Here is a 12,402-nt window from a genome sequence, read left to right as displayed (position 1 = left end):
TAGTAATGAGGTGAATTGCGGCATTGTAAGCAGATGGGATTAGGGTGGGAAGAGGAAGGCGGATAAGTAGTAGGAAACTCAGGAGTCTGGTTCATATTGAATGATTTGCATTATTATTATGCTATATGGAAGTATGACCCTGTTTCTATTTGAGAAGATATTGTTTGTTGTAGTTTATAAACATCCTTTTGGATCAGTATTTTATAATTTTGACCTAATGCTCAATAAATCTATTTAACTATACTTAGAAGGACAACTCTAACCACATCCCTTTTAAATTTCTGCATGTCGCAACATATATGTATTAGGAACCCCAGTCTAACATTGCTATTTATATGTTTATGCTGATTTCCACCTGTAAATACACTTTTTACACGTGCAAGCATAATACTTTCAAATTTTGCCTTCTTGTAAATTTTTATGAAATTTAAAGTCAGCATTTTCAGATGTAAAAGACCTACCACAGATTTCCTATAAAAAATAATGAATGTCATGAAGAAAGTTTTATAAGAGAATATTGGTATTAGATAAATATATGAATCCTCCAGGAAAGCACTGAACTACAATCAGATTTTCCCTGGGAGTATGTGATGGAAGTTTTACTTTCAGAAACATAAAACAAAGACTTATCTGTACCAGGGGTGTAGCCACAGGGGAGGGGACCTCGGGGGGCTGGCCCCTCGATTTTTGGCTCAAGCTCCCTACAAAATTATGGCACTGGATGCATGGTTGGCATATTTACCCAAGCCCCACCAGCCAAAGAGATTCACTGCCCAAGGCCCCGCCCATGCTGCCTGAGCAACAGGAAATTGGTGGGGTGCTAGCACTTCTGCCAGCGTTGGTGGCTGAAGTACCTGCAGCCTTCCTCACTGCTCAGGCAGCATGAGCAAGGTCTCAAGCGGTGACTCTCTTCAGTTGGCAAGGCTTGGTCTTTCCCACTAGGCAATATATGATGCAGTAGTGACAGGTGGCAGGCTGGAGGCCAGGGGCAATGGGAAGAAATGAGAGGAAAGGTATGCCTCCCCAGGTCTACACCTGAGTCCCCCCAGCCCCCCAACAAAAAAAATGGTATTCTGGCTACACCCTCATCTGTACCTCCAAATCCTTGCCTGGGTGTCACCTTTGCCTCTGAACCACTTGCTCACTTAGAAACATAGAAATATGATGGCCCATCTAGTATCTCCCATCCGCAGTAGCTATTATCTCTTCCTCTCTCTAAGAGATTCCACACCTTCTTGAATTCAGACTCATAGATAAAGGCCTGGATAAAATGTCCTATAGGCCTCAAGTGCTCCCAGCCAGAAGCCCGATGTATATTACAAAGCTGGTGGCTTATTCGGTGAGCTATCATTGATCCCGTTTATACTCTCTATACCAGAATTACGGAGCAGTCGCTTCAATATATCAGCTCGGATATCTTTGCAGCGCCAGGGGGTTAACAGGTACGCTGTGTGAATGAGTCTCTTTTATATCCATCTGTTCGCTGTGGCTAGGTCCTTTTTCAAATTTAAGTTGAGAGCTGTGGGACTAGTTTTGGCTTGTAGGTCACAAAAAAAATCCTCAATAAGATTCTAAATCACTGTAAAGTTTTACCCATTAGCAGCGTCTTGGAGCCCTGTTCAACACATGTATTTAGTGCTCACTAATGTGATTGAGTACGTTAGTATTGTTCTTAAATTAATAATAATAATTTAAAATTTTTTTAAAATTTAAAAAACATTTAATATAAAAGTTGTTATGCTTTATTTCTAGTGCTGCCTTTGGCGTTTTCCTGATGAAGCTCCTGTTTAATGAATAGGAGCGAAACAGAGATCTTCCGTCGTTGTTGAAAAGAAAATTGATATATGATGCTTTCAGCCAAAGAACATGAAAGCTAAGTAATTTTCATTAAAAAGGAAGAGCAATATATTAGTAATTCAGCTGTGCTAAATGTAGAAAAGAGCACAAAAAAAAGCATATATAAAAAAATGTATATAAAAACATAAAAAGTTAAAAACAACTATAAAATTCTGGTATAGAGAGTATAAACGGGATCGATGATAGCTCACCGAATAAGCCACCAACTTTGTAATATACATCGGGCTTCTGGCTGGGAGCACTTGAGACCCCTGGTTTCTCTCTGAAATACAGTGGTGCCTCGCATAACGAACGCCTCGCACAGCGAACGCTGCGCACAACGAACTTCATGTCTTGCTTCCCACAACGAACTTCGTTTCACACAACGAAGTCGCCCGAGCTGCATCCTTCCGCGCAGGCACCGCGCTTAACTGCCCTCTCTCCGCCTGGCTCCCTGTGAAACAAGCACTGGCGCTACAGCCGACACCCCGCCGAGAAGAGAAAGTGATGTCGGCAGGGAAAGAAGCACGGTATCAAGCAGCTGTGGGTCCTGCACCGCCGATGTGGCTGCATCCACTGAGAGAGCCAGCGAAACTGAATGCACATCATTCGGGCGGGAAAATGCCAACTCAACCGGCGCCATTACTACATCTTCCCCCAAAGCGTCCACATACCCTGCAGCGCATAACCCCGATGGTGTTTGCCGCTTCCCACACCGGAAACAACTTTTAACCACCTCTGCTGCCATGTTACTGCACCGAAAAAGAGAAAAAACTAACACCACAGAACATGAAAACCACCGGGCCAACCAAAAATAAGCCAAGAAAAAAAAAATGAACAGTTAAGTCCCAGTTTTTGCCGCTGAGACTCTGCCCTCTCTCACTGTAAAATTAGACTCTACTTAGTCTGTCTTTAAATTTAAAAAATGTGTGTTGTTTTAAAAAACAATTATGTTTTTAGATGTATCTAAATAAAAATAATAACAAAAAATTTATCTTTTTTTATGTCATCTTAGCATATTTTGTGCTACAGAACGAATTATTTTTTTTAACATGTATTGTTTTGGGAAAACGCGTTTCACATAACGAACTTTTTGCATAACAAACTTGCTCCTGGAACCAATTAAGTTCGTTGTGTGAGGCACCACTGTACCTGTCTTTGTGATTACATATTTGTGTGATAGCCTACTCTTATAAGATTTTAGTGTGATTCACAAATTTTGGAAAGTGGGTTTATAAAATGTCCTATAGAGCAACATACTTTAGTAACCTGAAATATACATACAGTGCTGGAAGTAAAGGTTAAAGAAATCATTCTCCAAAAGGATAAACCACAGAAGAAAGGATTTATCAACATTCTATTCCAATGTTCTCCCAACAAAAGTCTTAAGACACTTTCTTTGATAAATTGTTTATCTATGCACCAAAGCAAAGCTTTAATTTCAACATAATGTGCCCACTGACAGCTATAAATATATTTTCAGTCAAGATTTCAGAGGGCACTCATCCATCCATCATTTGCTATCTTTGCGCCTGAAACAAGAAAAGGAACCTCAAATTACTTGTTTTTAAGTAATTCTGACAATGGCTTATGTTCAAATTAATTTGCAGAGTTCAGCCTTGCAGGGGAATGGAGACTGTAGAATTTTATCATCAATATTTGATCATGTTGAGTTTCCCCTGTAACCCAGGCAGACATATGTGCCCTTCCCTCCCCCAGTACCCTCAGTAACCACTCAACACAAGGCCTGGTTTATAAGGTTGCAACTTTATTGGATGTCTATATACCAGACAACCTTTCCTGAACCAGGTCTTTTTACATGCCACTTTCTGTCCTTGACCCTCAATCCATTGCTCAGGGGCCAACCAGGCTAAGGCCCTAATTGGGCAGCCATCCAGGCCAGCCTGCATCCCATCCTCAGCTGTACTGTGCCACCCACAATACAGCCCCTCAGGGATCCAACTTACAGGCTCAGGAACCCAGCATAGCCTAGAGGAAGTGGTTTCCCTCCCCAATGCCCTGTTCTCAATTAAGCTGCAACCTTGTTCCTCTCTCACAAACCTCTCTATTGCATCTTGCAAAGTCATATTAAAAATATAATTTCCAGTGTCTGACATGTGTACCTCATCAGTGTGCCCATCATCATTAGCGAATGCTTGATGACAACTCACCCCTTTGGCGGACAAAGTCATTGATTTGTTGGCTTTCCATCAAGTGTGCTCCAAATGCCTGCTGGATCCTTATGCAAGCTGAGATCAGACTTGCCTCTAGTGAAACCATGCTGCCTTGGGTCCTGCAATCAATTGGTTTCCATAAATGTCTTTTAGAAGCGTTTCCATTAATGCCTTGAACAACCTGCCTGAATCAGTACGCCAGGCTCCATTCCTGGTGGTATTCAAATCCAGGCTCAAAGCCCACTTTTTTGAAGCTGTGTTTAGGTCCTAACTTTTGCAGGTTGTAATACACTATATCTGTTCCCTTTCCCTCTAGCCCCTACTCTCACTATTCATTCTTCCCTTGTTTGTCCCTTCATGAGCACCATGTATTGATCCACCCTATATCCTGTGTGTTTGTCAAAACTTAGGTTGTAAGTTCTTTCAAGCAGGGACAATCTCTTGCATGTTTAAAAGTACAGCGCTGCATACATCTGTAAGCTCTATAGAAATAATAAATAGTAGTAGTAATAGTAGCAGTAATTTTCTTACCTCAGAGCAGTGCCGTACCAAGGTTGGGAGGTGTAGTACACTTTAAATTCAGTCATCACGGGACCTTCCTGCACCTCCCTATGGCTACCAATCCACCCCCTCTGATGTCACTTCCTTGTTCTGGAGCAGAGCTGGCAGCCGCGGGAAGGTGCAGGAAGGTCCTACAATGACTGAATTTAAGTTTACCCCCCACTGCTGTTGTGGTGCACAGCCAGCACACCGGATCTGGAACCTCCTGTCCTACTCTGCCCCTGGAAATCTCTGCAGCTATTTTTGTCGCTGACAGATCATGGGTAAGATCGCTTCTGTTCCAGTGCTGCCGCTAGGCCACCAGGGAAACAAGGTAGGTCTGGAGTCTTTCCTGTGGGTCCGGGAGAGGGTTGGTGGTGCCTGTTCAGGGAGGGAGGGGGAATGCTGCCTTTTCTTGTTGGGGAGGGGCACTGAAGGTATTAAAAACAAAAGAAAAAAATTAACATCCAATCATCTGGATTTTTTATTATCTGGACTACCCTCTGCCAAGGTTAGTCCAGATAATTGGTGTTCCACTGTACTTAAACATAGTAACATAGTAAATGACGGCAGAAAAAGACCTGAACGGTCCATCCAGTCTGCCATAAGTGATACTCATTTTAAAAATACATGATTTAATTAACCTGTCTCTTTGATATTTATCTTTTCTTTGATACTTCTCAGACATTCCACTGTACTTCTCAGACAAACTTCCTTTCTACACCCCAAAGAGAACGCTACACTCCGAGTATGGAATACGCATACTTACAACTCCAGACATCCTGGAAACAATCCTATTCCCATTGCTTACCAAACCTTTGGAACAGCCTACCTCCTCATATCAGAGTCCTTAAAGGACTTCTTAACTTTAGAAACGGTGTAATAACCTATCTTTTTGTCTAGTTACTCCCTCAACCCTTCACCACATCAGCAACACACTGTATGTAAACCCTATATTGTAACACTGTGAATGTAAACTGTAACCCGTTCTGAGCTCTTTGAGGAAGACAAGATATAAATCTAAAGAAATAAATGTTGCGCATCTTCTGGGGGAAGGGAAGGAACTTCCCCATGGTCTATTTCCTGGATGGTAGCCACTTACCATAGGGCACTGGGGGCCATGAGGAAGGCCAAGAATGGGATACGATTGGTCTGGAGATGGGTAGTGGGAAAGGGATAAAAGAAGTTAAACCAGAAGGCTTGGATTCTTTTATGTTCCTGCTAGCCACAATGGACCATGGTCCATTGACCATGGACCAAGGTCAATGTTGATCAAAGCACCTCTCTTACTTTTACTGAAACCCAAATGTACAGTAAATAAACAGTCCTGTTCTTTGCTCTTCAGCAAAGTAAGTCATTGCTACTGTATATAGTCTCTGTTGCATGTGATGTTGGGAAGGTTTCCCGTCTGTCTCACACCTTGTACTCTGCAGCTGGTGTCTCACCCCTGGCAATATGAAAAGATGAGAACACACAGGAATTAAAGCCTCCAAAGGGCACAAGCGGAATACACAGCCATACTAGATGCTTCCCTTATGATCTGTTGACTACAAGAGAAAAGCTCTATATCTGAACTAAGCTGCGATTGTGTATTAATGAAAACAGCATTGTAAACAATGTTTAATTATCATAGATAGTAATATTAAAAGATATCACTTCTGAACAGCATATCTCTGATGATTTCTGTGCCCACAACAACTGAGCAGCAGATGTACTTTACCTCTAAGGGCACCTGGAAAAGATCACTATTAAAATGGAATGCTAATCTCTTAAGAAAATGGTGCTACTCTGAAAATCAATTAGACTATCTCTCCTTAATAAAACAAAACATTTAAAAAATGCTAAACATTTACTACAAACCTATATAATAAGGGGGGAGGGGGGAGATTGTCTTAAAAACCAAAGCAATGGAATGGCAACCAGGAGTATCCTGTCCCTCCTGCTGGCAACCTCATGACCCTTTCTGCAATTGCTCCAGGTATCTACCCAAGTTGGAAGTGCCTTGGGACAAGGGCTCACTGCACCCATATGCTAAAATCTAGGGGGGGTGATATATAACGTGACCATTTATTTTTTTCCTCAAAATGGGACATCTACTAATTTTCAGTCCCGCCCCCAATCCTGCCCTAGCCCCACCCCCATTTCTTCCATGCATTTTCATGTACACACAATATCTTATTAATTCATAACGGTAATCAAAAAATAAATTAAAAAAATCACAAAGCACACTTTGATGAGAAAATGTCAGAATTGATGTCGGAGGGGAGGGGGGGGAAGGCTTGTGGGCCAGCCGTTGTGCAGTCACTGCACACGCCTGGCCTGGCCTTGTTGCTGCTGCGGTGGCAGCAGGGAAGCAGGGAGCTTGGGGACAACAGGACTATCTATCTAAAAACGGGATGGTCCCATTCAAAATGGGACATATGGTCACATTAGTGATACATGATGGGAGGAGAAATATGGTATCCACACAACAGGAAAGATTCCTGGGAGGTGGAGTAGCCTAATGTTCAGAGCAGTAGGCCAAGAACCAGGAAAGCCAGGACTGAAATCACACTGTGACTTCTTGTGATCTTTGGCAAATCATTTAACCCTCTAGTGCTTCAGGTACAAACTTAGGCCCAGATTCTCAAAACTTTAACGCTGTCGCTAAACTGTTTTCTGGCGGTTTAGCCTGTACGCAGTTTAGTGAGGTTTCTATCAGTCTCCGACACTGACATGCAAATGGGCTCTTCAATACTGAAATAAGCCCATCAATGAATTCTTTAAAAATGCCAAGCCATTTTCAAAAAGTGGCATTGGCATTTGGTGACAAAAATAAGTGACCTGACCCCCTCCCACTGTAGTGGAAGAGATGCCCACTCTCTCCTGCTGGCAAGTGACCCTCCCGCTCCACCGCTGTCCTCCCCCTTACCTCAAATAGATGACCCGGAGGAATGCTGACTCCCTCCTCCCAGCTGCCTGCATTGTCTAAAATGGGCCTTCCCCTCCCCTTGTGATGCACCGGGGAGGGGCCTGAGGCTCTGATTGGCCCAAGTTGTTTAAGGCCTCTCCCAAGGTTCTTTGCTTGATTTTCAAGTTGATGAAATGTGATGGGCCACCAGCTTTATCTTCTTTGTTGTGGTTTTATCAACCCACACGAGCTTTATGATGGCAGACAGGCTGTGTTTGGCCGTGCCATCCTTGACCATGGTGAGGTTTTCTAGTCATCACAATACTATGTTGATGGTATGAGGGCCGATAAGTTGGAATTCATTGCCCCATGAGATAAGATAAGTGTCGGGCTTGTTGCAGTTCAGGAAAATGGTGAAAACACATTTTGTTCATAATCTGTTTTTAGTTTTGCCTTACAGTTATTATTTGTTTTTAAGCATTTTAGTTTTAATGTGCACTTGCAGGGCTGTGCTAAGTTTTAAATGTTTTATTATTGTAGGTTTTATGATGTTATACATTTTTTGATGTTCTTTGCTACCCACCTAGAATTGTAGGATAAGCGGGATATAACTTGTTTTAAATAAACTACTTGCTGTACACCGCCTTGGGTGAATCTCATCATAAAGGCAGTTAGTAAATAAATAATCTGCATGGGATATTTGTGGAGCATCAACACAGTAAATAAATCAATAAATGAACTAAACTATTTATAATCCATCTGTCATTACATCCTCTTTCCACCAGCCTGGATCCCCCCCACCTGTCCATCCTTTGTCTCTTCCCTCTCCATCCCTATCACTCAGGCTGCTGGCTCCATAACCCACTCTGGTATCCCCAGCTGTCTGTCACCAGTAGCTTGTGGCTGTTAAAGAAAGCACATAGAGGCCCTTGCAGAAAGCTACTGGGAACCTAACCAAGTGGTTACTGCAGATTGTGTGCACATGTTACTGGCAGAGCAATTCAGGGAGGATCTGAGCGCGGGTGTTAACTCGCGTGGAACAACATGGCCGCACACTGCATTAAAATTACTGATAATGAGACCATTAGGTATTCAGCAGCCATGCACAGAAGAAAACAGTGGCTTTTGACTCTGGAATAACATGAGAAACTTTTCACCAGGTCCAGGGCAGTGTTGAAGAGTTGCTTGAGAGGATTTCATGCCTTTTTTGCTATTTAAATACTTCTACTATTACCGCTACTACTTAGAATTTCTTTAGCACTGTTAGATGTATGCAGCACTTTACGTTAGAACATTCAAGACATGGTCCCTGTTCAGAAGAGCTTACAGTCTACTCAACAGACAAACTATTAGGGTATTGGGGAGATCATCAGGCCCGAATGCCTTACAGCGAGTGGGGTTTAGGAGTTAAAAGCAACATGAAGAAGTGGTCCTTGAGCCTGGGTTTGAATACAGCCAGGTATAGAGCTTGACATAGTGATTCAGGGAATCCGTTCACTAGGCTTAAGGTGCAGCAAGAGATAAGGAATGAGTCTGGAGTAGGCATTAGTGGAGAACAGTACTGATAAGATGTACCCAGTGAATGGAGTTTCCGGGGAGGAGTATAGGGAGAGATAGAGGAACTGCAGAGTGAATGCATTTGTAAGTCAGAAAGAGGAGTTTGAATTGTTTGTGGCGATGGATAGGGAGCCAATGGAGTGATTTGAGTAGAGTGGTAATATGGGTATAGCGACTCTGGTGGCATATAAGTTGGGCAGCAGAATTTTGGATGGATTGAAGGGGAGAGAAGTGGTTACAACGAAGACTTGTGAGAAGCAAGACAAGTTGCAGTAGTCGAGGCAAGAGGAGATAAGGAAGGAGTGGCCTAGTGGTTAGAGCTACAGCCTCAGCACTGTGGGTTCAAGCCCAGCTCTGCTCCTTGTGACCCTGGGCAAGTCACTTAATCCTCCATTGCCCCCAGGTACGCTAGGTAGATTGTGAGCCCAATGGAACAAATAGGGAAAACTGCTTGAGTACCTGAATGTCAAACCACCTAGACAACCTCCATTGATAGGTGGTATATAAATAATTAATAAATTTGGAAATAATAATAAATTTTGGGTGGTGTGCTCCAAGAGGAAGGGTTGGATTTTGGTGATATTATAGAGACAGAAGCAACAGGTTTTGGTGGTCTGCTGAATTTGTGCAGAGAAGAAGAGAGAAGTCAAAGATGACTCCGAGGTTGCAAGCTGACAAGACAAGGAGGACGATAGCACCATCCACTGAATAAGAGTGTGTGCAAGAAATTTCTGCTATAACGTTCACAACATGCGAACAAGAGACTGTGCTTACCACTCAACCCTTATGTGCATGTGCCCAGCAGATTTCCTCTGATTAGCATACAAGTTCTCTATGTATAATATTAGCATAATATTACCTTTCAGTAGGGTGTGGTTTTGAACTTGTGGTAGAAGCCAGGCATTCAGCCACACACACACAGCTCTAACCTCCTGCCGGCCTTTGTCTTAAATGTGTGGGCTGTCGGGGGGGGGAGGCGGGAGACCCCAATGGCAGGAGGGAGTGGGCATCCCTCCTGCCCTCCTACAATTTAAAGGTGCAGGGGGGCGGGTAGTTGTTGGGGGGGGGGCGGGGTCCACCAGCAGCATAATGGGGGGCATCAAATAGCTCTGGGGGAGATTGGTGGAAGGGAGGTAGGGAGGAAGGTATCAGGGATCTTTTTTTTAAAAAAATTTAGTGGGGGGGGGAGGGTCTAAGCCGTTAAGCTTTACTTTCCTGAGTCAATCAGCGCTCAGGCACTGACCAGAAAGTAAGGCTATGACAGCTCAGACCCTGCTGGAAAATTTTGCCCGCAAATGTAGCACAACGAGGTTACAGAATCACCCGGCGATGATAGAGAATTGACCTCGTTGTACTACATTTGCACGGCAGAGTCGGAATCTGCTAGGAAGCTCAGAAAAGACCACGGTGAGCCGTTCTGATAATCGGCCGGTAAAATACTGGCACGCTAAACCGACTGGAACCGGTTTAGCGACCATCGTTAAGAGCATGGTAAGTTTTGACAATCTGGACATGAGTCCCCATCTCTATGGTTCACTATGCCGCCCACCAGGATACTCCAGGAACCTGCTTGCTGCTCTACTAGGACTGGCCATAACATCTGAAGCTGTCATAGGGGCAGGAATGTACTATTTCATTCACATCTTTGGGGGGAGGTCAGTGACCATTGCAAGAGTGTGAGGGGTCATGCTTATATCTCTCCAGTGGTCATCTGGTCAGTTTGGGCACCTTTTTGACACTTATTGTTAAAACAGGACTAGCCTCAGATGTCTAAATGGTGCCCTGGATGAATTCTTAATTATTCAGTTATGGAAGAAAAATGTCCAGGTCATAAGCCCACCCTAGTCCCGCCCGCACACCTCTTAACATGCCTCCTTGAGATTTAGATGAACTGCGGTTGAACAGCATAGATATGCGTCTAGAAAACAGATTTTGAAAATAGTGAATTGGAAGGGTTTGGTGAGAAAACCATCTATCTGTCCCTTTATGCCACTTTTTAGCCCGATTATGTTGCAAATAAATGACTGGTTTCTTAAAGACATCATGCTGCTTTCTGCAAAATATGTTGTCTAAAAATAACATGAAGTCCTGGCTTCATCTAATAGAGGTGAACTGAACACTTTCCACCTCTTCTGTCAGGTAAAGACCACATGCGTGCGTATCTAAGTCAAGCTACAGAAATGGTTGTTATTGGTGAGATGCTGGCAAGATGCTCCCTGGATGGTTTTGAAAGCTCCAGACACAGCCTCAGCAGCTCTATAATCTTTCTAGATCACTGCAAATTTGCTTTCTGCTATCCACTGTTTTCTGCATGCCTTTGTTTAGGATAATAATAAGGAGGTTTGTGAGAACCAGCAGCCCCTGCTGTGTACCCTCTCCTCCTCTGAGTCCAGGAAAATAGATTTCTGTGGTTCTCAGCTCTGGCCCCACCTCCCTGTCCTTATCCTTCTCCCCCCATTCCAGTTCCCCCACTGAGATCTGACTAATATGTGTGAGCTCTGTTTGCCAGCTCAGCTGGAAAAGAATTTAACCCTTTCACGGCAAACAGCGAGAAGCAGACTCAAACCTTTCCTAAGACCATGAAGGGGTAAGGAAGACAGAGGAGCACATAAAAACAGCATTGAGCTGGGGTGTATGTGTGTGTTGGGGGGGGGTTCTGTCTTTCTGGGGTGTTTGCGGCCTGTAAAGCTTTGACTTGATAGCGAGGTACAATACTTCAACGTCGCTGTAGCATTGTTTTACTCTACCGAGCTCAACCCCATTCACAAGTTTCCAAAAGTGTGCTAATTCAAAATTCTAGAGATGTAAATTCTGTGGCTTCTGTCAAATAGAAGAACTATCCATCACAGACTAACATTGTATTTATTTATCATTACGACCTGGCTCATGCCTTTTCGATAATAGCTCTTGAGGCGAGTTACATTCAGATACAGCAGGGGTAGGGAACTCCGGTCCTCGAGAGCCATATTCCAGTCAGGTTTTCATGATTTCCTCAATGAATATGCATGAGATCTATTGGCATACACTGCTTTCAATCCATATTCATTGGGGAAATCCTGAAAACCCGACCGGAATACGGCTCTCGAGGACCGGAGTTCCCTACCCCTGAGATACAGGATGCATTTCTCTATTCCCAGAGGGCTTACAAACTACAGTATAAGGGCAATTCTATAAGGCACACCTAAAGTAAGGTGCCACTTATGCACCAGAGTTTGCAGAATAGAGACACTTAGGTTTGGGATCGGTGCCTTTAATTTAGCACGTACGCATTAATAATAATAATAATAATAATAACTTTATTCTTGTATGCCGCATTACCGTGGAAGTTCTATGCGGTTAACATATGAAGAGACTGTACATTTACAGCGAAGTTATAATTTCGTTAATGTTACATTTACAATATTA

At 43.3% G+C, this 12,402-nt stretch overlaps 1 long non-coding RNA gene across 1 annotated transcript in view; it reads left to right on the top strand.

Moving 5' to 3' along the window:
• Positions 1 to 11,481: 11,481 nt before the first annotated feature.
• The window catches only part of LOC117368447, a 70,626-nt gene continuing 69,705 nt past the window's right edge, over positions 11,482 to 12,402 (top strand). Inside the window, exon 1 of the long non-coding RNA XR_004540959.1 lies at positions 11,482 to 11,584. This is a non-coding gene — a long non-coding RNA (uncharacterized LOC117368447). The remainder of the gene's footprint in view (positions 11,585 to 12,402) is intronic.

The sequence above is a fragment of the Geotrypetes seraphini genome, chromosome 10, assembly GCF_902459505.1.
Source record: "Geotrypetes seraphini chromosome 10, aGeoSer1.1, whole genome shotgun sequence".
Classification (NCBI taxonomy): Eukaryota; Metazoa; Chordata; class Amphibia; order Gymnophiona; family Dermophiidae; genus Geotrypetes; species Geotrypetes seraphini.
Note: the sequence above shows the minus strand (reverse complement) of the source record. Positions and strands in the feature narration are given on the sequence as shown.